Here is a 27356-nt window from a genome sequence, read left to right as displayed (position 1 = left end):
GTCCTGGAATATTCAGCACTGGTTCTCAGTATACAGAGTTTTACACACTGAAGGGTGGGCTTCCAGCTGCAGGTCCCACTGGAGCCTAGCTCTTTTCTGTCCGGGCACTCTGCTTGGCTGGGGGTCTGAGTGTCTGAAACAGACACCCCCCCTCCTTCGAAGGCTGGTCATCTTTCAACCAGGGGTACAAGTATCCGTTGTAGAAATCAGTGGCCGAGAGTCTCTTCTTTAATTTGATCGTTCTGACCCCAACCCAGCCATCCTTACAGCAAATCAACAATATCTGTGACTTCTTGTGATATCTCACGGCGCCAGGTCTAGCTTCATGTTCCTGAAATCCTGGGTCAGCAGGGGCTTCCACAAAGTCTAATAGTTTCACACTGCGCCCCCTCCAGAGGGTCTGTAACAGGATCACAGGTCGCAGTGCACGCTCCATGCGCAAGATCTGGACCGAAGTGCGCTCTTTCCATTGTATATAGCCCATGGTAACCGTCTGTTTAGGAGCAACTGTAGCTCCTTCCTTTGGCTGCTTTTGCTTGTTTTCGAAAGTCTGAGGTAGGCTCTTCAGCACCGAGATCAGCTGCAAGAGAAAAAGAACCAAGATCGCTCATGGAACCAAGATCGCTCATGGAAACATTCACAACCTGAGCACTCTATTCTTAAAGTTCTGCGGAGCTCCTATCACAGGACTCTGCATGTTTAACTTCATCTGAAAGAAGAAGCCTTTATTTGGATATGAAATTATCCTTAAAAGTACACATCAAAACTACCAGTGATACTACAAGTATAAAAAAAGAGAGAGATAAAAACAATGAATTAACAAGAGAGAAAAGAAAAAAAAAAGAAAAAAATCTAGTGGAAGACTTCAGCAGCATATATATGTTAAAAGGGGAAGAGACAGGATGTGAAAAACAGCAGTGTCAACAATGGCATTTGGAGGAAAGTTCGTTTGCATCGTTATAGCAATGTTGTGTTGATAGAAACAGTTAGAGGTTCAACAACTAGCAGCAATTTATAATAAAGAGCAATCAGATGTAAACAGATTTGGCCGCATTAAATAGAGTGCAATTTAGTACTGACTGTTTCATTAAGAGTGAAAACAATGTCAAGCCCGTCCACAATTAAGTTAGTTTACAGTGTGCATAGCGTATAAAAATAGTAAAACCAATGTTTAAAACTGTATTTTCTGGGTTCTGAGCTGCAAAGATGGCCTGTCTGCAGGTCCGAATTCCCAGCCTGTTCCACTCAGTTTTCATTTTTCGTCTGCGCTGTGGCATAAGAGCAGGGCAGAGACAGACTACATGCTATTAAGTTTCTGCCGTCTGGCCACACCCCAGCACAACACATCCTCTGATGTGCGGCATCATGAGGGAAGATCCTTTAAAAATTGCCAGTTGACCAATGTGAGAGCCATGAAGCTAAGTTTTAAATATAGGGGGTAAGTGCAGGACAAATAAGGAAGGGGGTGGCCAGCCCATAAGAATTCATTGTTGCCCATGCGTGTTTGCGTTTAGAAAAATGTGCTTTATCAGCAATTAGGGAGCTCATTTGAATACGCTTCTTGATACTAATTTTAAAAACTGCTTTACTGGGATTAAGATCCTATAGTTCACCTGCAGACATTTGCTTGAATGCGTCATTAAAAAATCGACACATCGACATTACACACCAGCACACATCCTATTTACTTATGCGGTCATCCTGCTCACTTATGCAAACAATTGATCATACTTACATTTACTAAGCTACACACTAATACAAACACCACTTTATGTATTCATATAGATAGTAACTCATACTTAGTGTGTTATAAAATAACTATTACAAGTATACAGTTTTCGATACAATCACTCATACAATCACTGAGTCTTAAGTATACTTATTTATAAACAACAACTGTCACATACACTGCCTTTTAGATTTCTAATTCGTTGGAAATGTATCATTGAGAAATATATTTACTCATCACCACACCCATAAAGAGATTTACCCACCCAAACAAGTGTTTTCACGTGTAGTGTTAACCTCATATACCTACTAAATCAACTATTTACACATCTTTGGACAGTCACACACCTCCCACCCAACCAGAAACACATTCACTATCCCATACAGATACTCGCTTAACTAATTAATACTAATATAGACTTTCACATAGTTAGTAACCAACTTATGTAGTAGTCTACGCAACAAGAGATACAGTGAAACTTATATTCACACAGATTAATCATTATTCCATATATTTAGTGAGACACTTTAAATTAGTCACTTAGGCAGTCAATCAAGTGCTACTAAATCCTCCATCCAGACACTTATACATTCACTCATTCTTCAATGCAGATTGCTATATATATAATACATATTTAAATATCGAACCAAACCAAATTCACTGGATGATGTCATCAGTGATGTCATCAGTGAAGTCATTTGAGATGTCATCAGTGATGTAATCAGTGATGTCACTTACCATGAATGATGTAATATCTGACATCATCAGCAGTGGATTGTGTATATATATGTATATATAAAATGTAAATCCCTCACATAAGATGCTGTGAGAGAGACAAGCCACTCCGGTTTTGGGTGATCAATATCAAATTTAATTCCACAAAAACAGACGTGTTTCGACTTTCTTGTCTTGGTCTCATGACCGAGTGCAAAGTTCATTTCGTGATATAGTGAAACGTGATGCACGACACAGCATTCAAAAGGACATAAACAACAGACTGCACAGGTTTCTCTTTCAAATCAAGTGAACACATAAATTCAAAATTGAATACATGTCTTAAGCATTTAATTTGCCAATCAATACAGACTTTCTCATTGGTTTTAGGATGGCGTTTACCCGGAGGTTACAATGACACAAAACATAGAATATTCAAATATGAATAGACATATCTCATAATGTCGTGGTTTAAATGTATTTGAAACATGGAGGCGCCTAATAATTAAAGGCTACCTCATCCCAAATGACCCCCAAGGAATTTAGGGTGGAAGCCCCCCATATTGCAGATCGTACTGGGTATAGTACCCTAAGTGATTGGATTCAGTTGAGGAGGGAAAGTGAGGTGAGATGGTACCAATGGTTGCTTCCCATTATGGGTGATTGGCATGAATGTTAAGCTAAGATTATGGCCAGATAAAGACAGAAATATATAGTGTGCAAAGCAAGTGCTACCTGCTTAACTCAATATCTGTCTGAAAAGGAGGCACGGAGGTACATAAGAGAAAGTCCCTCTACCCTTCGTGCTCTTAGCTGTAACAGGGGACTAATCTCCGTGAAGTGCTGCTATTCGGCTTTCTGTTAAGGAATACAAATAAAAGATAATGTTAGTATTCAGACTATAGTAGTCACATATCAACGTATCTAATAGCCCAGGAGTCATCCTGGAAACCTCCCACCTTCTCTCTCTTAAATTGTAATTGGGCTACAAATTACATGTGGTGTAAACCAGAACTATTTACATTGGGACAATAATAAGAAGTATACATGACAAAAACACATTGTTGATAAAGTTTCGTGCAGAGCAAAATCATTGAAAGTGATCAAAGGATTAAAAGCAAAACTAGACACTATGCAAGGCAATTCTTTAATATGGTATCCGTATTAAATAATAGTGGGAATTAAAATCATGTCACAAATAACTCATAAACTCAATAGAGTCGGGTCAGGGGGGATTTTCCGCACCAATATTGTTCATAAATGCGAGTGTAACTCCACATCATTATTTAACCCATTGGGAAACAAACTGCATGCCTGCAGAATGAAGCAAGATTCAAGTCTACGTAGTCCTTGAACACGATTATCTCCTATGGGATTTTTTGGTACTGTGTCAAGCCCGAAGAATCTGCCTAGTTTCCAGTCACTGTTGTGAACTTCGTGAAAATGTTTTGCTGTATTGTAACTGAAATCATGGTTAGTGATTGCCCTCCAATGTCCTAATATATGATTTTTCACTGGAAATGTGGTAGATCCAATGTACCTCCTGTCACAGGGACACGTGATTACATAAACAACAAACTCTGTCCCACAATAGATTGATCTCCGAATTTTCCATTGGGTTTTGGTAATTTTGAGTGTCACTATATTGATGTATATACGGAGCCTGCCCCCCGTCCCACCCACACACAATGCCCTCAGCCATGGCAGCCCACATCATCCCCTGCTCTATAAACCACTTAATACCGCACAGCCCGAACTCCTTCTCGATCAGTTTTCCGCCTGACCTCTCACCGAAAGCGAAGAAGAATTTTAAACAAAAACTGGTCAGACAGCATCCTGAACCACTTTTTGCAGACATCTACCACTGCTCCTCCAAAGGAAAGGTAAAAATGGACCTTATTTTCCACACTGAGAGACACGAAATATGGAAATCCATCCTCAGATCGCAGCTCAACATTTCCAAAACCACCAACACCTCACATAGTTGCACACTGACACTATCACTCCCATACCGCTCAAGGCTCACTGGAAATATCACTGTGACCATCTACTCCAACGGCAGAGTGCTGATATAAGCCAACAACGACAATCTAGAGTCCTTCAATGCCCTCTTACCTTCTCTCCAGAATGCCCCCTTTCGTGCACTCCTTCCCCTCCGGCCCCTACTCCCCCCTAGAAGAACCAGACCTGCCATCGGAACTCACCCACTGCTCCGGTACTCCCTAGCAACCACACACGCCCCTCACCACACGACATCCCCCTCACCACCCCAGGGAGAACATGACCCCTCCACTTCCCCCATCCGGCTTTCACCCCCAGCCACCACCTACCATTTTGGTCCTCCCCAATAACCTCACATGCCCCTCACCACACAACATCCCCCTCAACACCCCCAGGGAGAACAGGACCCCTCTACTTCCCCCCCTTCGGCTCTCACCCACACCCACCACCTGCCCTCCAACCACCCCAATCCACTTTGAACAACCTGAACACCCACCTCCCCAAACCCACAGGTAATAAAGCACCAACACCCCAACAAGACCCCCGCCATCCTGCACTCACGGCCCCGCCCAGACCCCAGACGGACAACACACCCACAGCAAGGCTACCCAACACCCTGAGACTCCCCCCCCCCAGGCCCAACACACCCGCACAGGACCAGTCCTGGTACCTCAACGAATTAGAGACTGAGCAGCGGCTCTCCCTGATGGAAACCCAGATAGCAACTATAATCCAGGGCTTTAGTGAAATCCTAGCCAACCTCACTGTGCCCCAGCAGCCTCAGCGCACCCACTCCTTCACCACCCATACACAACAAAGACTGTCCAAAGTCCGCCACCAGAGATGGGTCCCTAATGCCATCCCCAATCTGGCACAGAGACCCAAAAGAACTAGAGACGCTATGTCTGAGAATGAAGCGGCGGACCTTGCCTCTTAGTACGACAATCTTATTACTGTCACCCTCCAGTCCAAAATCCAGGTGATCACCGGACTAGGAAGAGACCAAGCCCCTCCGAAATCACCCAGACCGCTGACCACCCACACTAGCAACCACAAGGCCCCCCTAATGAAGAAACCCAAAACAGAGACGACCCCCACAAACTGCATGCTCATAAACTGCAGATCAGCCACCAAGCATGCCACAGAACTAGCAGAGTCCATCCTCACTCACAACATAGACATGGCATTCATCACCGAAACCTGGCTTAATGACTCCTCCCTACCACTCCTGGACACTCTCGTCCTGCCAAGCTTTATAATCACCAACAAAGATAGAAAAGACCAATGAGGAGGAGGCATAGCAATCATCCACAGAGACAATATTTCAGTGACGTAACAGACTCCTTCTACTACAACACCTTTGAATGCCTAACCGTCAACATCAGCACTAGCAACAACAAAACACAAACGTGCCACCTTATTTAGCACCCCCAAGGCAACTCCACCACTTTAACCGAACACCTGTCTGACCTGATTGCCCACTGCGCACTACGAGATGTGAATAACATAATTCTGGGCGTCCTCAACCTACACTGGAATGAAGATACCAACACGCTAATCCAAAACCTGAGTGAGCTGCTACACAACAACAACCTTACCCAACACTGCACAGAAGAAACTCACAACAGAGCAATCCTGGATGCCATTATCGCCAAACGCGACACAGTTACGATAAACCACACCCTGCCCGTGGATTGGTCTGACCTCTACTTAATCCTCTTCCACTTCACTCAACCAGTCACTTTACAACCCCCCACCCAAGAACAGCCCAAATGGACCAGAAACTCAATCAGATCGACATGGCTGACCTGGAGGAAAAGGTCAACTCCCTCATCACTACCTCTGCGGATGATCTATCCATGACAGAACTCACTGACTATTATAACACAATCGATTCTAGACCACATAGCACCTCTGAAACTAAAAAAAAACAGGAACATACCATCCAGATCCTGATTCAATACGGACATCAACAACGAAAGGAGACAACTTAGAGCCACAGAAAGACTATGGAGAAGCAACCCCTCCACAAGCCTACTCGAACAACTCAAAGCAGCTCGAAAAAAATACAAAAAACACATCTACAGTGAAAAATCCAACTTCTTCTGCTCTGCTCTGGACAATGCAAAAACAGGCCAAATGAACTGTTTAAAATCATCAAGCAACAAACCTCCAAGCCCCCGTACCCTCTATGCAGGCCTCCAAGGAACTGTGAGGAAACTTCGCCATCTTCTTCAAAGAAAACATCTCTAAGATTGAGCTCTCACTAGACATCAGCACCAACCCCGTCTGCGAAAGCCTACCCCCAGTTACAATAGAAAGCACATGCCTGCACCACACGAAAACATGGGAGTCCTTCAATCCCATCACGGAAGCAGAGATCCTCAAGCTAATCTCCACCTCCAAACCCGCCCCTCACGTCCTTGATCCTATACCCACCCAATTGACCAAAAAACTCAAACTCTCCATAGCCTCGTTCTGGTGCAGAATCATCAACAGCTCCCTGAGAACCGGCATCATACCTGAATGCCTTAAAGTCGGCCAAGTAACACCACTACTAAAAGAAACAGGCCTTTACTGCATGGACCTGAATCACTTCAGACCCGTCTCCAATCTCCCCTTCCTATCCAAAATCCTCGAAAAATGCGTCCTCTCACAACTGACTCTTATTCAAACAACTTTGGTCCCATGCATACAGGAGATTAAAGAACAAATAAAATATAGACAGAGTCAATCTATATTTGGAAAGACATGTCCAGCCGGACAGTGGTCTTTCAGAGTTTTTACTCAAGGTACATGTAGTTAAATCACAACGAGTACCTTCCACAAGTAATCCAGTGTGGAACACAAGCCTGTGCCCAGCACTTACAGAACAGGTAGAAAGGTAGGTGTAGAAAGCAAAGAAGGGCTTTATAAGGCAAAGCAAGTATCTCTGACATAAATACAGTTGCACAGAGTATAACAGAACAGCACCTTAAAACACATAGTAATCACGTTTATAAGTTTTGGTGCTATAAAGGTCGACGGCGTTTCGGACCCCTATTAAATCACGGGGTCCATCATCAGGACAATAACAATCAGAGCCTTAAATGATTTAGCCTCTAAATGCCTGAAAGTAGAAAAAAGGGGGGAAGAAAATATATACATTTATATACAGAGACTAAAGTAACAACATTAATAGCTGACTAAAGGTGACCAGTGTGCTGCGCAATACCGGTAAAGTGCATAAAATCAGTGAGACAGCCTAGTTAAGAATGCACAGTTGCCATTCGAAAAGGTGACAATGCTGGAAGGCATACTAATTGTGCCTGAGTCCGAGTGGTTCCAAACAGGAGGAGGCGGAATTGGAACAACTTACAATACGTGGGTGAGTTGCGCAAGTGCTCGTGGAAGGCGGACTGGCCACATGCTGGGTGGGCGAGCCCGTCGTGAAAAATAACGCAAGGAGTGACTAGCCGTACGTGTGGAACAGACGTGTGTCCAGTATCGGTATGCGACCGGGAGGTGAGCGAACAGGACAAGCCGCGAGCGAAGGCAAGGGGCTCAGGAGCGGTGTGCGACAGGATCGGCAAGGTGAAATGAAAAATTGTGCCGCCAACGATTTAAAACTAGTGAAGGCGATGGGGCCGTGTCAGTTCCAAAATCATGCTTACCAGGTAGCCTCGGACGATAGAGGACGGATAAGAATTGGCCACCCTACAGGATAAAAGGAGGCAAATTAAGGGGCGAGCCAGCAAAAACCAAGGGGGTGAATGTAAAAACCAGGGAAGGGTCTTACCACAATCGGGCAGCAGAAGCCGCTGTACTCAGTGGTATCCGTCGGCAGCCAGGGGACCTGGGGGCAAATGAAAACATTAGGACCAGCGGTAACCCAGCAAACAAGGCGTGTTCGTCAGTGGGCTGGAGGTAAAGCTTACCGGATAAGTCGGGTCAGTCGTGCTTCCTGGCGTGCTCACAGAGGAGTGGCGAGGCAGGCCTTAATAATTACACTTGATTGGTCCAAGCGTAGCGTCGGGAAGGGCATAAAAATAGAAAATGGACTAGGTTAGCCGCCATCTTAAGTTAGTGAGTGAAGGAGTGAGGGCATAGGAATAAAGGTGGGACTAAGATAGACAACCTAGGTGGTGGGGTGACGCGCCAGTGACATGTTTAAACAACACATTGAAATACAATAAAAATGCAAGGAAATTTGACGGTTGAATCAGAACTCCAATTTAAATCAAGGCAGTCCATTCATCTTGTAAATTGAGCCCAGAGTTAAGACTGTCCGTTTTTAAAATCCATTTCAGTTCCTCTCTGTTCAGTAGGTGGGTAAGGTCACCACCCCTGGGAGGCACGATGATCTGTGTGATAACAGTCCAGCGAATGTCATTCTCCGTGTGCCCTTTTTCCTCGAAATGTTCAACCAATGGGGCATTGGGCGTTTTGCAGCGAATTCTGCTCCGATGTTGGGCGATTCTCAGCTTAATTTTTTGTTTAGTTTGGCCCACATATATCTTGTTACATGGACAAAAGATGGCATACACAATGTTTTGACTATTACAATTAGTGAAGGTTTTCAATACATTTCTCACATCTTTGTACACAAACACTTTGCCATCTACTGAGAAGTCACACACAACGCAGGTGCCACATCTAGAATGGCCTAGGAGTGGTGGAAGTTGCCAGTGGTCGTGGAGAGTAATATTACTTACTGATGGTAATGCTGCCCTCACTAGCTGATCTTTGAGGTTTTTATTTTTCCTAAAGGCAAAGAGGGGGGTATCCCAATTAAGCAGCCCAGAGTTTAGAATGTGCCAATTCTTTTTGACACATTGTTTGACGCGGTTAGAAATTGGTGAATAAGTGGTGACACATACCAATTTCTCAGATGGTTGTTTAGGTTTGGGTTCGAGAAGAGTTTCACGCGGACAGTACCAGGCTCTTTTCATGGAGTTCTTAATCAAGCGCCTCGGGTAACCTCTTGACATGAGTTTCTCAGATAGAATGTTAGCCTCACAGAAATAATCCTCTTTTTTATAACAATTCCTTCTTAGTCTCAGAAATTGCGAGTATGGCAAGCTGTCCCTCAGGGCCCTGGGGTGACAGCTGTCATAACTCAGTAAGGTGTTTCTTTCCGTCGGTTTACGGAACAATGAGGTGTATAGAGAGCCATCTTGATGTTGAATATTGAGGTCTAGAAAGGCAATATTGTTCTGGTTGTGCGATATAGTAAATGTGAGGCCATTGCAGTTGTTATTGAGCCAGTGCAATAGACCCTGGAGCTCGGGGATAGTGCTCCCCCAGATAAGGAAAATGTCGTCTATATACCTCTTGTCGTCTATATATCCTGTAGGACATTAACCACTACAAAGAGGAATTGCAACGCCAGGTCTCCAATACTGACCACTATTGTAAACTCCCATGCAACCCCACTAAGGAGTTACAGACTCTTATTAGACAATTGACCACAGAGGCCATGTCTAACGGGATCATTAGCCAACTTGAATATAACTTCCTGAATACCTCCAACCCCAGAATCCCTGTCATCTATACCTTACCCAAAATCCACAAACATCTGGAAAAACCCCCAGGGAGAACGATAGTGTCAGGATGTGGGTCGGTATTAGAACCACTGGGTCACTATGTCAACTATTTCTTAAAGGACTTTGTACCAGCAACCCAATGTTACATCAGAGACAGTATGCACATGATTAACATTGTAGAAAACCGTGCTTATGACCCTGAAACTGAGACCCTGTGTACACTAGACGTCGAGTCTCTGTATACCAACATACCGCAGAAAGACTCCTTACTAGTGATGGAGAGTATTCTTAACACAAGAACAAGTCCCCACAGAGTTCCCACTTTGTTCATTATACAACTCTTAGAAATCTGCCTGACCCAAAATTTCTTCATGTACGATTCTCAGTACTATCAACAGGTACGGGGAACATCCATGGGGGCTATTTTTGCTCCTACCCTGGCGATCATGTATATGGACTGGCTAGATACCAATACCATCTTGTCTCCCACTAACCCCTTCCAACAAGGTATACACACGTGGAAGAGGTATATAGACGACATTTTCCTTATCTGGGGGAGCACTATCCCCGAGCTCCAGGGTCTATTGCACTGGCTCAATAACAACTGCAATGGCCTCACATTTACTATATCGCACAACCAGAACAATATTGCCTTTCTAGACCTCAATATTCAACATCAAGATGGCTCTCTATACACCTCATTGTTCCGTAAACCGACGGAAAGAAACACCTTACTGAGTTATGACAGCTGTAACCCAGGGCCCCGAGGGACAGCTTGCCATACTCGCAATTTCTGAGACTAAGAAGGAATTGCTATAAAAAAGAGGATTATTTCTGTGAGGCTAACATTCTATCTGAGAAACTCATGTCAAGAGGTTACCCGAGGCGCTTGATTAAGAACTCCATGAAAAGAGCCTGGTACTGTCCGCGTGAAACTCTTCTCGAACCCAAACCTAAACAACCATCTGAGAAATTGGTATGTGTCACCACTTATTCACCAATTTCTAACCGCGTCAAACAATGTGTCAAAAAGAATTGGCACATTCTAAACTCTGGGCTGCTTAATTGGGATACCCCCTCTTTGCCTTTAAGAAAAATAAAAACCTCAAAGATCAGCTAGTGAGGGCGGCATTACCATCAATAAGAAATATTACTCTCCACGACCACTGGCAACTTCCACCACTCCTAGGCCACTCTAGATGTGGCACCTGCGTTGTGTGTGACTTCTCAGTAGATGGCAAAGTGTTTGTGTACAAAGATGTGAGAAATGTATTGAAAACCTTCACTAATTGTAATAGTCAAAACATCGTGTATGCCATCTTTTGTCCATGTAACAAGATATATGTGGGCCAAACTAAACAAAAAATTAAGCTGAGAATCGCCCAACATCGGAGCAGAATTCGCTGCAAAACGCACACTGCCCCATTGGTTGAACATTTCGAGGAAAAAGGGCACACGGAGAATGACATTCGCTGGACTGTTATCACACAGATCATCGTGCCTCCCAGGGGTGGTGACCTTACCCACCTACTGAACAGAGAGGAACTGAAATGGATTTTAAAAACGGACAGTCTTAACTCTGGGCTCAATTTACAAGATGAATGGACTGCCTTGATTTAAATTGGAGTTCTGATTCAACCGTCAAATTTCCTTGCATTTTTATTGTATTTCAATGTGTTGTTTAAACATGTCACTGGCGCGTCACCCCACCACCTAGGTTGTCTATCTTAGTCCCACCTTGATTCCTATGCCCTCACTCCTTCACTCACTAACTTAAGATGGCGGCTAACCTAGTCCGTTTTCTATTTTTATGCCCTTCCCGACGCTACGCTTGGACCAATCAAGTGTAATTATTAAGGCCTGCCTCGCCACTCCTCTGTGAGCACGCCAGGAAGCACGACTGACCCGACTTATCCGGTAAGCTTTACCTCCAGCCCACTGACGAACACGCCTTGTTTGCTGGGTTACCGCTGGTCCTAATGTTTTAATTTGCCCCCAGGTCCCCTGGCTGCCGACGGATACCACTGAGTACCGCGGCTTCTGCTGCCCGATTGTGGTAAGACCCTTCCCTGGTTTTTACATTCACCCCCTTGGTTTTTGCTGGCTCGCCCCTTAATTTGCCTCCTTTTATCCTGTAGGGCGGCCAATTCTTATCCGTCCTCTATCGTCCGAGGCTACCTGGTAAGCATGATTTTGGAACTGACACGGCCCCATCGCCTTCACTAGTTTTAAATCGTTGGCGGCACAATTTTTCATTTCACCTTGCCGATTCTGTCGCACACCGCTCCTGAGCCCCTTGCCTTCGCTCGCGGCTTGTCCTGTTCGCTCACCTCCCGGTCGCATACCGATACTGGACACACGTCTGTTCCACACGTACGGCTAGTCACTCCTTGCGTTATTTTTCACGACGGGCTCGCCCACCCAGCATGTGGCCAGTCTGCCTTCCACGAGCACTTGCGCAACTCACCCACGTATTGTAAGTTGTTCCAATTCCGCCTCCTCCTGTTTGGAACCACTCGGACTCAGGCACAATTAGTATGCCTTCCAGCATTGTCACCTTTTCGAACGGCAATTGTGCATTCTTAACTAGGCTGTCTCACTGATTTTATGCACTTTACCGGTATTGCGCAGCACACTGGTCACCTTTAGTCAGCTATTAATGTTGTTACTTTAGTCTCTGTATATAAATGTATATATTTTCTTTCCCCCTTTTTTCTACTTTCAGGCATTTAGAGGCTAAATCATTTAAGGCTCTCATTGTTATTGTCCTGATGATGGACCCCGTGATTTAATAGGGGTCCGAAACGCCGTCGACCTTTATAGCACCAAAACGTATAAACGTGATTACTATGTGTTTTAAGGTGCTGTTCTGTTATACTCTGTGCAACTGTATTCATGTCAGAGATACTTGCTTTGCCTTATAAAGCCCTTCTTTGCTTTCTACACCTACCTTTCTACCTGTTCTGTAAGTGCTGGGCACAGGCTTGTGTTCCACACTGGATTACTTGTGGAAGGTACTCGTTGTGATTTAACTACATGTACCTTGAGTAAAAACTCTGAAAGACCACTGTCCGGCTGGACATGTCTTTCCAAATATAGATTGACTCTGTCTATATTTTATTTGTTCTTTAATCTCCTGTATGCATGGGACCAATGTTGTTTGAATAAAAGTACGCTCCCCGAAGTCCCTGCTGACTGAAATTGGGGCCCCTTGTTGTTGTAAAATCAACTCACAACTGACTCAGCACATGGACAACGTCAACCTTCTTGATCCCCACCAATCGGGATTCAGAAAAGGCTATAGCACCGAGACGGCGATCCTCGGCATCACAGATGATATCCACAAATCACTTGATGCCGATCACTGCTGCCTACTCATTCTACTATTCTACATCGGCAGCCTTTGACACGGTTGATCACCACCTTCTCATCAAGGCTCTACAAGAAAGGGTAGGTGCCGATGAGGTGGTCCTACGCTGGTTCGCCTCCTTCCTGCATAACCGGTCACAAAGGATAAAAATCAAAAACTTTACCTCCGACCTTCACCCCGTCAGCAGGGGTGTACCCTAAGGTTCAGTGCTCTCACCACAACTGTTCAACATATACATGGAACCCCTCACCATCATACTTAAAAATGCTAACATCCCCTTCCACCTATATGCTGACACCCAGATCTATCTAGAAACCTCCTCCCCAGACGACATCCTTAGACTAAATGACACTCTAAAAGAAATCCAACATTGGTTGTCCCAAATCAATCTAAAACTCAATCAAGACAAAACGGAGATCCTCCTCATCTTCAACAAAGAAGAAAACCCTCAAATTGCAGAATGGCTTAAAGCTATGGATGATCCAAACGGTAATCTCACCCTGGAAAACTCCATAAAATCTCTAGGAATCACACTGGACCCAAAACTGGACATGACGAACCACATTAAAAACTCCACAAAGAGTGCCTTCCTCAACCTGAAGCTTCTCTACAAAATTAAACCAGTTATACCTACCAAGGACCTAAAACAAGCCTCCCAATCACTGGTGCTATCTAGACTCGACTATGGTAATGCAATCTTAACTGGCACCACAAAATCCCACCTAGCTCTCCTCAAAACAACCCTCAACGCAGCAGCCAGAATGGCCACTGGAATCAGGAAATACGATCACATTTCACCAGCACTAAGAGCACTAAAATGGCTCCCTGTTGAACAGCGTGCTAATTTCAGAACTGCTTGCCTCATGCACAAAGTCCTACACACAGGAAAACCAGACTATCTGGCCGCCAAACTCAAAGGGCCGGTTAGACAAGAAACCTCAGGAGCTCCAACACCCTCCTTCTCATCCCAATGAAAACACGCAAACAAAAAAACGCTGATAGGTCCTTCGCTGGAAACGAGCCCAAAATCTGGAACTCCATCCCAGCAGATATCAGAACCATCCCATCCTTCACAAAATTAAAAAAACACCTAAAAGCCCTCCTCCTCAACCGCTCCCTCCTGAATGGATAGCTGCCGCCTTACGCTAACCCTGACTCCGTTACTTTTTGATTTTGCATCACACAGATCCACCTCAGCTCGCTTCAAGACAATTGTGCAAAAAAGGAGTTTGCCTCAGGACTCACGTACTACCTCAATAAAGCATACAACGAGGCTACCTCAGGACTCAAATACTACCTCAAGAATGCACTGCTCTTTTGGACTTCCAAACCTTTATGGATAAGACTGCTCTACTATGTAACTCTTGCAAAACACTGTTGTAAAGCGCTCCAATACCCCTGGTTCGGCCAGCGCTATATAAAACTGATAAAATAAATTAAAAACTTTAAAATGCTGTTCTCACTGTGGCTACAGGTTTTACACTTCTTACATTTGCGGAATCCTCCGCCTTGTTCTAACCAGTTCGTTTTCCATTGTTTCAAATGGCTATTAACTAGGAGGTCCTTTAGAGACAGATTCTATCTATATGCAATGGAGGGTGTTCCACCCAATTTTGCTTTTAACAATGGATCCTGTGTTAGTATATCCCATCATCTTTTCAGAATCAGATTAAACTCTCTTGCCTGTGTATTGAATTTGGTGATAAATCTAACTGGGTTAGTATTATTGATTGTTACATTGAGTTTGGGTGGTTTGAATAGAGCCTCATCTCTCTTGGTGTTGTCTGCTTTGATGAACCCCCTACATAACATCCTGGTCGAGTATTCTCTCTCTCTGAACCTGTTCACCATATCTTTCTTGGTTCTTTCATAGGCAATATCTGAGCTGCAGTTACGCTTTGTTCTGAGAAATTCTCCATAGGGGATACTCCATCAGAAGTTAGGGGATGACAGCTGGCTGGGTGTAGAATGGAGTTACCTGTAGTTTGCTTTCTATGGAGGTCAGTTGATAAACTACCTTCGTGGACTTTCAGTGTAAGATCGAGAAAATCAATTGTGGTTTGACTATGCTGCATTGAGAACCTCATGTTCAAATTATTGTTGTTCAACTCATTCACAAATGTCATCAGATCACATTCTTTTGCTTCCCACACAAAGAATATATCCTCGATATACCGTAGCTACAAACTGTCCATCCTGGTCCAGGGTTCCATTTTCTCACCCCACAGCACCCGCTTCTCCCAGAAGCCCACCGTGAGGTTGGCATAGCTGGGAGCGCAGCAGGTGCCCATGGAAGTGCCCTGGATCTGTTAATACCAATCGCCATTAAGCATGAATACATTTACAGTTAAACATATTTTAATCATTTGGACGATCATCCTAGTATGCTCTGAATATTGCACATTGCGTGTTTCAAGAAAATCCTGGCAAGCTCTAAGACCATCTGTGTGTCTGATACTTGTATACAAACTCTCGACATCGAGACAGACCATCCAGTGATCTTTTCCCCAATGGACGTTTTGGATCTTCTGAAGAAAGTCCTTTGTGTCCCTCACATATGAACTAAGGTCTTTTACATATGTAAACAGAAAATGATTTACATAGATAGTGGTGTTCTCTAGTAGGCTGTTCTTAGATGAAACAATGGGGCGTCCTGGCGGGTTAATGCTGCCTTTATGTACTTTAGGTAAAAGGTAGAATGTTGGTGTAGTAGGTTTTTCGTTCTGGAGAAACTGCCGTTCATCCCAACTTAGAAGTTGGTTGTTCGTCCATTTCTTCAGAAGATCAAAGTATCTGAGTTGTAAGGTACAAAGATATGGTCTGTCTACTCTTTCATAACATGTGTTATTGTTCAGTTGTCTCTGTGCTTCTTGGATATATTTGTCTCTGTCCATTACCACAATGTTACCAACCTTATTGGATTGTTTAATCCCTATGTTTTCATCTTTCTGAAGTGTCAATATGGCTTCCCATTGTTCCTTAGTCAGATCCGTCTTAGTCTGTGTTTTGTTGTTAAGTTTGAGTGTATCTAAGATCACTCCCTCATGAAACACATCTATGTTATCCTTGGGAGTTTGCGATATGTACTTGGATGTAGGTCTAAAAGTGGTACTGCTGGCCATACTGGTTTCTATCCCAAGTGTTCGTAGTGATTCTAGATCATGTGTGTGGTCAAAAGGGTCAAAGGTGTCATCTATTCTCATATTCTGTGGTTGGTCGCTGAGATCATGTAATAGGCTTAATGTTTGAATATCTTTGATATTCAATGATGATGGAGTGGGTAGATGACTAATAACTGGTCCTCTCACTGATTGTGTGGAATCTTTCTTTCTCACAGAGTGAATTTTGAATAACTTCAGCTTACACACAAATTTGTAAAGGTCAAGTCTTGTCTGCACATAATCAAGAGGTCTATCGGGAAATATATATTTTGTTTCACTAAACAAAGCACAGCTGAAGGATTTCACTTGTTCAAAACCATAAAAATTCAGCAGTTATAGTTACCTGAGCTACCACAACTTACGCCCCCGCAATGCATTGCTTATGACCTCACATATTACATCCCTCCTGAGATGGTCAATGACATCACTGATTATATCTCAAATTACATCACTGATGGCATCACTGATAACATCATCCAGTGACTGGGAGTGCTCTTTTAACGTTTCTGAGTGTTAAAGATATATAGTAAGATACTGCAAATGTTTAATTAGTAAACTTTCTATACTACCAATGAGAGATACTAATAGTAACACACATTCTGTGAGTAGCTGTGTGACTGTGTGCATCCACTTGTGAGTAGGTGTGTGAGTGGCTCTATGGGTGTGTGAGTGGTTGTATAGGTGAGTGAGTGGCTGTATTTGTGTGTGAGTGGGTGTGTGAGTGGTGTATGAGTGAGTGTGGGTATGTGAGAGGCTGTATAGGTGAGTGATCCAGTGTGCGAGTGGCTGTATAAGAGATTGAGTGGGTACATGCATGTTGCATGAGTGAGTGAGTGGGTATGTGAGTGTGTGGGTGTGTAAATATGAGAGTGGCTGCCTGGGTGAGTATGTGCTTGTGTTAGTGACTTTAATGGTGAATGAGGCCATGTGTTTGTATATGTATCAGTAAGTGAGTGGGTGTATGAGTAACTGTATGGGTGAGTGAGCGGTTGTGTGAGTGACTTCATGGTTGAGTGAGTAGGTGTGTGAGTGGCTGTATGGGTGACTGGGTGGGTGCCTGAGTGGCTGTATGGGTGAGATAGTGGTTGTGTGAGTGACTGTATAAGTGAGTGGATGTGTGAGTGGTTCTATGGTTCAGTGAGTGGTTGTGTGAATGCTTGTATGGGTCGTGGAATAGGTATGTGAGTAGTTGTGTGGAAGTGAGTGTATGAGACATTCTGTGGGTGATTCTGTGGTTCTGTGGATGAGGTAAGCAGTGATGTTATCAGTGATGTCATTTGAGATGCTATAAGTGATGTCATCAGTGATGTCACTGGCCATGTCATGAGTGTGGTAATATGTGAGATCATAAACAGTGTATTGTGGGAATGTGGGGGCATAAGTTATAATTAGCTCAGGTAAATATAACTGCTGAATTTCTATGGTTTAGTACGCATGAAATATGATCCTAACCATAACGTCACTATAATCTTTGTTATTTTCAGTGAATTTCTACATTTATAAAAACTCTATTTCCTAACTATAACATTCCTTTAGTTTTTTCAGTGAATGTCTAAGGTTTTTTAAATTCTAACTCTTAACTATAACATCCCTTTAACCTTTGTGCTTTTCAGTGAATGTCTCCATTTAAAAAAATATATATTTCTTCACTGTAACCTGCAAATTTTGAGAATGGGTGTGTGAGTTGCTGTATAGGTCAGTGAGTTGAAGTATGAGTGGCTGTATAGGTCTGTAAGTAGGTGTATGAGTGCCTGCATGTGTCTGTGAGTGAGTGTGCAAGTGTCTCTGTAGATGTGTGAGTGGCTGTGTGGGTCTGTGAATGCCTGTGTGTGTCTGTGAGTTGGTGTGTGAGTGGTGCTTCGGGTCTGGAAGTGGGTGCTTGAGTGCTGTGTGAGTCTGTGAGTTGGTGTGTGAGTGCCTGTGCGAGTCTGTGAGTAAGTGTGTGAGTGCCTGTGTGGGTCTAGGGGTGGGTGTGTGACTACCTGTGTGGGTCTGTGACTGGATTTGTGGGTCTGTGAGTGGGTGTGTGGGTGATTGAGTTGTAGTGTGAGTGTTTATGTGTGTGTGTCAGTGATTTGGTGTGTGAGTTGCGCTGTGGATTTTGGGCATTTGCATACATAGGTTATTTAAAAGGGAGAACCATGGACTCTGCTCTCACCAGAAGACAGCAAGAAAAAATTTCTCGTCACAGTCACTACTGATCAGATTTTGCTCCACTAGATCAATGATGCAGTCACCTTCATTATGGATTTCAGTTTGCTTTTCAATGGGCGTACGAGAGGAAACACATTTCATTTGCCTTTGCCAAGCCCAAGAAGTTATGAACCTTTGTGCTTCACTTCAACTGGGGCACCTGCTATGTGTATATTTGTAAGTGCTTCTCGTTGAAGTTTAATTTCTGTGAAATGCCCCCCAGGACCAGACTTGAGCCTCATTTTTTCTCAGAAGAGTCCCCAGTTTTTCCAAAACGTCTGCCCAACTGGAATACTTTCCTCTGCTTATTTAGTAAGTGCTACCTCCCTTGGGTAAATATATCATATATATTTTGCACTACAGCTGCGTAAAGGACCATGGGGTAATGTCCCCAGTGACCTTGTGTGCATGTAATTTTGCTAATGTGATTGTTCCTCAAGCGTCTTCAGCTATAAATCTATGATAAGGTGAATCCGCGTCAGGAGAAGATGACAAGACTACAAAGAGGTGAATCTCCACCCAAACATGGGTACTTCCTCTAGATAATGCATCACCAAATGTTTCTGAAAATGTGCTCTCGCCCCACTCAGGGCACCCAATCAGTGCCGCTGGGGACAGCGGGGGAGCAATCCATTTGTCTGGTTCCCTTTCCGCATGCCAGTGGGCAGGGAAAGAGATGAAAACTCTACTCCGAGCAAGCAGGAGCAGTTTGACAGATCCTGCTTACTGGGAGAGGAGTTAGTGTTTGCTCTGACTTGGTGGAAGCTGTCAAAGCTCCTGCCAAGTAAGAGCACATAGCTATGTCCTGGGTTTGGCACCCTGGGACATAGGGGGCCCTTGGGGGTGGCAGTCCCCGGGCCATTAATGGTGCCAGGAGGGGGGCCTTGCAACCCCTCTCCATCTATTTTGATGGGCTGGCCCCGGGGAGGTGGTGGTCCCCGGGGCCATATATGGTCCAGGTGGGGTGCTGCATGGCACCCCTCCCAGTTTTATATATTTCATAGACCACTGTGATCCCGGGGGGTCCTAACGGCCTCCTTTTAATTGGTTTCTTTCTTGCCCTGGAAGGTGGTGGCGGCTGCGGCTTCTATGAAGCCCAGGAGAGAGGTACGCATGGCCCCCCCTCCATGTATAAGAATAAAGCCCCGGGGAGGTGGTAGTCCCTGGGGCTCAAAGGGCCTTACAAGGGGGGCCATGCGTTGTCTTCTTTCTTAGAAAAATGCCCCCGGGACCTGGCACACCAGGGGGCTCTTTTCAAAACAAGCACAGGAGCGCACGTTGTTTTTTTTTGCCCAGGACCAGGGCAAGAGGGTCAGGGTATTCCTATCCTGACCCCTTTTCTTTATCTTTTTTTAAACATTTGTTTGGGGTACTTGGCTGAAGCCAAGTCCCAAGATATAAAAATGTGGTTTTCTTTTAATATCTTAAAATCTACTGATTATATTTTAACCAATGTGCCTTGTGCATAGGAGGTCACTCTACGTTGCCTTTAGTGAAGTGCAGCCTGTTTACTTAGTCCATGTTTAATCGTTTTTTGTGCTGACGCGTTTCATGATACCTAAAATATTCTACATGGCAGCCAGCCGTGGGGAGGAGCACCACAGCAGGCTGGGGAGAAAGGAAACCAGCCTGCGAGACTGCAGTTTGGAACCTTTCAAACTTGAACAGTACAGCGCCGTGCTAATTAAGCCTGTTGCCTTGGATTCATTTCCTACTAAGGAGAACAATGATTTCTAATTGCATGCAAGAGCAATGACCTTACTAAAGGAAATACGGTAACCGCACCATGAGACTCAATGTCCAAGAAGGCAATCACTCACGCCCACTGGGGGCGTGCATACTCATGAACGAATAAAAACTAGGAAAATGAAAGGTGGTGCGCTTTTTCAATCACTTGCCTGCTGCCCATGAAGAAGGGAATGGTATCCTGAACCGCGTCGGCACAAAAAATTATTAAAAATGGACTAAGTAACAGGCTGCACTTCACTAAAGGCAACATAGAGTGACCTCCTATGTGCAAGGCACATTGGTTAAAATATATATAGGTTAGGACCTATTTCTTATAGGAAATCCGCAACATTCCATTTGGAATAACTTTGGGGCCGGTTTACGAATCTTTGTGAAATTTTCAAAACTAATGGCCAGCTCCGGTCCGGTCCTATCCTGAAAGTCTCGGGGTGATTTGTGAAGTGGGGGCCGCTCATCACGGCTACAGCCCGAACTGCTGAACAGAATTTTTTTTAAGCAGCAGGATGCAGCAGGATGCACGGATCCTGCCATAAAATAGATAAATGGAGCTTCTTTAATAATTAGCCCCGGGGGAGCCAAATCCTGGGGGCATAATTATTAAATTTCCAGCCCCGGGGACCGCCACCCCCTGGGGCAACAAAATAAATAGTTGGGGGGCTCCAAGGCCCCCCCACCAAAATACATGGGTGGGGTGCAATGGCCCCCCCCCCGCCAAGCCCCGGGGACCACCCCCGGGGCTTTGTTTAAGGCTCCTGGAGCCTTGTTGGGGCCCTGGGGACCGACACCCCCAACGCCGGCTCCTGCAGTGTCCCGAGGTCCCTATTTCCGGGACACTGCAGTTTGCTATGAGAAGGCGGGAGTCTCGCGGCTCCAGCCCTCCCATAGCAAACTTGGTTTGGATTTTGAAAGGAAACCTGCTCTCTCTTTCAAAATCCAAACCAGATTGCTTTTCCATACAGGGAGCTGCATGTTAGCAGCTCCCCGTGTGGAAAAGCAATGCTGGCTCCCAAAGGATGCGGGTAGCCGGCTGGGACCGTGTGGGCATTGGGGCTCCCCCCACGGTCCCAAACGTTGTAAAAGATGAAAAATTAGTTGGCCCTCTTGAATGAATACATTAAAGTGAACCGTAGTTTATATTAATTTATGTCTGACATCTGCCTGTAAATGATATGAGCCACTCATAATGGAAGGTAGCTCCATGCTGCACAAATGGCTAAAATTAAGTTGTCTGAAATTCAGCTGAAACCAGAAAGAATGGCAAGTGAATGTGTACGTGCCCATTCTGCTGTAACTCCAACTTGTTTAATGATTCACTAGCTTTCACCTGTGTATAGAGCCAGTTCAGCGAGCCAATTCCTAGAAAGGGTTCGCTGCCCTAGGACGTGCCAAGTTTGCTCTGCCCTTGCCTGGTTAAGTGAAAGGGTAAAGTGTTTTTAGATACTCAAGGGGGCGCACCAAAATGAGAGTCCAAATAGAATAAGTAGAGAAATGTTCTTTATTTATCTTTGTTCAGCAAGAAAGGGCACATCAATAAAATATGTAGTGAGATCAGCCAACGCGTTTCACTCCCTACCAAGGAGTTTCTTCAGGGCGCTGCGAGTATTTTCGGTAAGTTGTCTTATGTAAGATCCCTCTGTGATCGCACTGGTATTTTTTCGGTCGTTTCTTTTTTCAGCCTATTTCTTTAAAAGTCTTTGGAGTATCTCTCTTCCCTTATCTTTTCTTTATATCGTGGACTTTGTTGGTCTTGTCCGAAAAAGTAGTTCTGGTATTTCAAAGAGCTACCCGTCCCTGGTTGTATTTGTTCTAGGTGGGTACAGTGCTGTGATGACCGTCGTCAGTTTCGGCGTCTCGGCATGGCTGGTTCGCTGACCTAGGACGTGCCAAGTTTGCTCTGCCCTTGCCTGGTTAAGTGAAAGGGTAAAGTGTTTGCTCAGCACAGATAGCAAGTGCGTCATTTGTATGGGGAAAGCAGAAAACACGGGCCTCTGCTGATAAGATCAAACAGTGCACATTGACATTTCAAAGATAACCGACCAAGGCTGTGGGTCAGGAGGTAGTGGTGTAAAGATTAACCAGTATCTGCATGGTCAGATCCGTCAGGAATAATGTAAAGTGTGAACGTAGACATATTTCTGAAATGCACCATGATGTTGTAATGTACACGTGGCTGAGATGGTCACACCACAATGTAGTAGTTAATGAATAATGTGTCAGGGGTCTGTGAAAACATATCTAAAGACTGATTTCCTCTCTGTAAAACCAGATCACTTTGCAGTCCTGCAAATTGTCTCAGCTGCAGTTTATTGGCAATAAAGCCATTTTCTTCTGAAACCTTGTATGTGCCCTTCTTGTCCCTATTCACAAATTTTGTGCTTTTACAGATGGAGCTGTGACTCGCTGGGAACTGATGGTCTCTGCAGGGGGTAAAGAACTGCGGTCTCAGGACTCTTCAGGGGCCTTCCAGTCTCGGTGTATGCTGCGCAGCTGCTGATTGGACATAGTTTCCTGCAAGGCCCAGACAAGAAGGCTCCCGTTGATAAGCCTTTGACAATAGACACCACCAGCTTCCTTTGAGCCATCAGGTGATTTTGCCACAGCAAAGAAGGACGCATACAACTGCATTACTGGTCTGATGATCAGGTAGGCAGTGCTTAACTGAACTGAACTCAATTTTATCAATTGAATGTTGTTTTTCTAAATACATCAGAGGGTACACACTGAGATTCATTAGGGGTCTCTAGGGGAGGTCTGAGGGCGCCTTTAAGATAGGTGCCTGAGGAGGACTGTCCAACCTGTGAAAGATCATAAGGATCCCAAGGACAGGAGAGGGACCGTGGGAGGTTGCCTCAAGACAGAGGATGCTTCTGAAAGACGTCTAAAAAATATGCATATTGTTGAAGTAGGGTGTACAACAGTGTATTTCTAGAAAAGAAATAAAAAGTGATAAAGGAAGAAAAATAATTAAATTAGTAACTAAATAAAATTAAAAATGCTTAGCAAACTATTTCTGAGCACAGCTAAAGGCCGCAGGGCAGCCTTAGATGTCACTCAACCGACACCTCCTCGTGGCACACCAGCATGGTACGTGTCACGGAAAAAAGGGTACCATACAGCTGTTCATCTACATCAATGGACTCATTATACCAGGAAAAATCCTGATTTACAATGGCCAGAATATGGCACGTTTGATAGAGCTAAAATGCTTTACTTAGAAGATTGTTTAAGGGAACGTGAAAAGAAAGGGAAGAAAGTACGTTTATTACAATGGGATGCATTTCATGCATGGCGAACATATGCCGCCAATAGATGGTCAGGGGAACCTACAACAAGGTGGGCAAAGGCCATAGAACATGATAGAGAGAAGGCACAAGAACGACGTGTAACTAATTGTAGGGACAAAGAAATGGAAATAGACAAATGCTTCACAGTTCATAAACGAATACCAGATGTATACCCCACTCTACCTAATGCTCCCTTAGAACAGGAAGATACAGAGGATCCTGTAATAGAAGCATTATTAACGACTCCTCCTCCATATAGCCCACAAACATCACAAAATGCATCACAGGAACAAAAATACACAACTACTATACAACAGAAAGAAGTATCTGGTACCCCTATAGGAAAAAGGGGTCTGCGATCACAATTAGCACTTTCACAGAAAGAACAGAGTGAGGTACAGGCATGGGTAGATGAAGTTATGAAGAAAGGGTCCTCATTGTGGTTGAATGAAAGTTGCGCATTCCCAGCGCATTACACACCAGCATTTCAACATTTTGCTTTGATAGATTTGGACACCAAGGCGTTTCACAGATTTAAGAGTTGGGAGAGGTTTTGGCCCTCTTCTGCTGGATACCCACGTGTTGAAAATTTGCCTAATAAAATATATAACAAATTACTAACTGTACTAGAAGACACAGCAGCAATAGAAAGAGAGAGATTAGAAGCACTCCAGATATTAACTGAATGGGTGGACGCACAGATAATGATAGAAAGAAAATGTGAAGGGTTTAAGAAAAGTAAAGAGGAGGGGGAACTACAACAGCCATCTAAGTCTTGTGTTCTTTCACCTGATCACATCATGCCTTTGAGAGAAGTACCAGGAAGTCAGCCAGGACACACTACTATTAAGGTGCACACACCATGGTCTAACGTTGAGTTACATAGATTTGCACTTCAGTTTCCAGATATTAGACAAGACAGAGAAGAATGGTATAGACAGACAGAAATAATACTAAGAGTTGGCACTCTCACACTGGATGACATAGAACAAATGTTTTCTATAATATTGCCACCAGACATTTGGGGAAAAATAAGGAGAGAGGATGATGAATTTTTAAAAATAAAATGGGAAGATATAACTTCAGAAAAAAGGAAGCAAGGAGAGGATATATCGGATGATATTAGAGACTTACCAGCAAAAATAATGGCTAAAGTAAATACACTGGTACCCAGAAAACAAATAGACTGGTCAAAATTAAATGCATGCATTCAAGATACTGAAGAAACAGTATCTGAGTTTTTCGCTAGAATACAGAAAGTCTTCACAGCTTCAAGTGGTTTAGATACTGAAAAGGAAGCAACACAAAGCACACGTGTCTCCTGTTTTGTAAATAATTTAAAACCTTCTATTAAAAGAGGGATTCTAGAGTACAACCCTACTTGGTCATGCAAACCTCTGACAGAAATTTTACAATTAGCACAGTATTATGCTAGGGAAAAAGGATTTGGAAAGTAAAAATAACAAAATAAAGGAGTTAAAAACAAAGGTTTTGATTCAGCAAGCAAACCAGTATAGCGGCAGAGGACAAAGAAGCAGGGGGAGAGGAAGAGGCCGTGGAGGCCCACAAAGGTCATTATTGGCTCCCCCGACACAGCATACCACCACAAATGAACAAACACACACACAGGGATGCTTCAATTGTGGGGAACATGATCACTGGAGAGCTCAATGCCCACACCCTGTCAAACAGTCACAAAGAGGGGGTGGGATGGGGAGATCAAGAGGCCGGGGAAGGAGCATGGGAAGAGCTGGATATCAACAGCAAGGACGTGACTCACAACATGGCCCAACAGGGTATCCCCCAACACAAATTTCTTTGATAATGAACAAATACCAAAAATGCAGGTGCATCATCCTTATGATGGAATATATCAGGAAGGGCCCCAAGGGGAATGGGACTATTATGCACGATAGGGAGGCCCGAGAGAGTTAATACAGAGGATGGTAATCCCTGTAGATCCCACTGGACCATATGTGAGGGGTAAGATTGAAGGTACACCTGTGGAATTACTAATAGATACAGGGGCCACCAATTCCTCCTTAACAAAGAAAAAGTTTCCAGATGTCCCTCTTTCGGGAAAAATAAATAAGTCAGTGGGATTCACCAACATACTTGTAACAGCCCAATTTCAGCACCCTTGAAATACAGTATAGGCCCAATTCAGGACACGCATTCATTCCTTATACCGGACAAATGTGTATTTAATTTGTTGGGATTGGACTTGCTAAAAAAGATGAATGCCACAATTAAGTGCACTGCAGACGGAGTTTTCTTGGAAGTAGATAGACCAATGGCACAGGAAATGGGCAACTGTTTCCTATCAATAGGAATACAAAATATTACAGCACAAATAATGGATCAGATAGATTCAAGGATATGGGCAAAACACAAAAATGACACTGGGAAAATGAACATCACACCTGTACAAATTACAGTCAAACAGAATGTGAAATTACCAAGAATACCACAGTACAAAATAGCTCCAGAGGGTCTAAAGGGATTGCAGGATATAGTAGCTGCGTTACTAAAAGAAGAGATTGTTAAAGAAATATCAGGCAGCCCTTGTAACAGCCCTATTCTTCCGGTCTTAAAAAAAGGCGATGGAAATACTGATGAAAAAAGTTACAGATTCATAGTTGATCTCCGAGAAATTAATAAAATTGTGGTGCCACAGTTCCCGGTTGTCCCAAATGTAGTATCAATATTGTCAACATTGTCACCAGAAATGACATATTTTTCTTTAGTGGATTTAAAAAATGCCTTCTTCTCAATTCCAGTAGATGAGGATAGCATGTACCTCTTTTCATTCTCTGTAAGCGGAAGAACATTCTGTTTCTGTAGAATCCCTCAAGGGTTCACAGAAAGCCCGAGCATCTACAACCAGGCCTTGAAAAGAGAACTAGACACATTCAATGTATCACCTATTTCTGTGCTAATACAATATATAGATGACCTGCTGCTTGGTAGCATCTCTGAGACACAATGTACAACTGACACCATTAATTTGCTAAATTTCTTAGCTGAACGTGGTCACAAAGTTTCCCCAGAAAAGATACAATTTGTTCAACAGGAAGTATCCTACCTAGGACACATCCTGTCGAAAGGGCAGAGAAGATTGGATGATAAGCGCATTAAATTGATTCTACAGACACCAGTGCCACACACCCAAAAACAGGTGTGAGCCTTTTTAGGTATGGCCAGTTATTGTCGACATTGGATTGCTAACTTCTCCTTGATTTCAAAACCCTTATTGTCCCTGACCCACAAGGACACGCCCGAACCCCTTCAGTGGTTGCCAGAACATGAACAAAGCTTCCTTGCCATTCGGCAAGCTCTCTGCTCTGCTCCTGCTTTAGGCCTACCAGACTATTCTAAGTCTTTCCAACTCTATGTTCATGAGTCTGACGGGAGTGCTCTTGGGGTTCTATGCCAGCAGTTTGGTGACCACAAAAGACCATGCGCATATTTCTCTGCCACCTTGGATACTGTAGCCAAGGCTTTACCTTCCTGTATACGTTCTGTTGCAGCAACTGCCTTATCACTACAACGTGCAGAAAGCATAATAATGGGACATGAAGTTGATGTCTATGTTCCACATGCCGTAGAGCTGATACTGAATAAGACACG

Source organism: Lissotriton vulgaris, unplaced genomic scaffold, assembly GCF_964263255.1.
Source record: "Lissotriton vulgaris unplaced genomic scaffold, aLisVul1.2 SCAFFOLD_1098, whole genome shotgun sequence".
NCBI lineage: Eukaryota > Metazoa > Chordata > Amphibia > Caudata > Salamandridae > Lissotriton > Lissotriton vulgaris.
The sequence above is the reverse complement of the archived record's forward strand: the minus strand, read 5'-3'. Positions refer to the sequence as shown.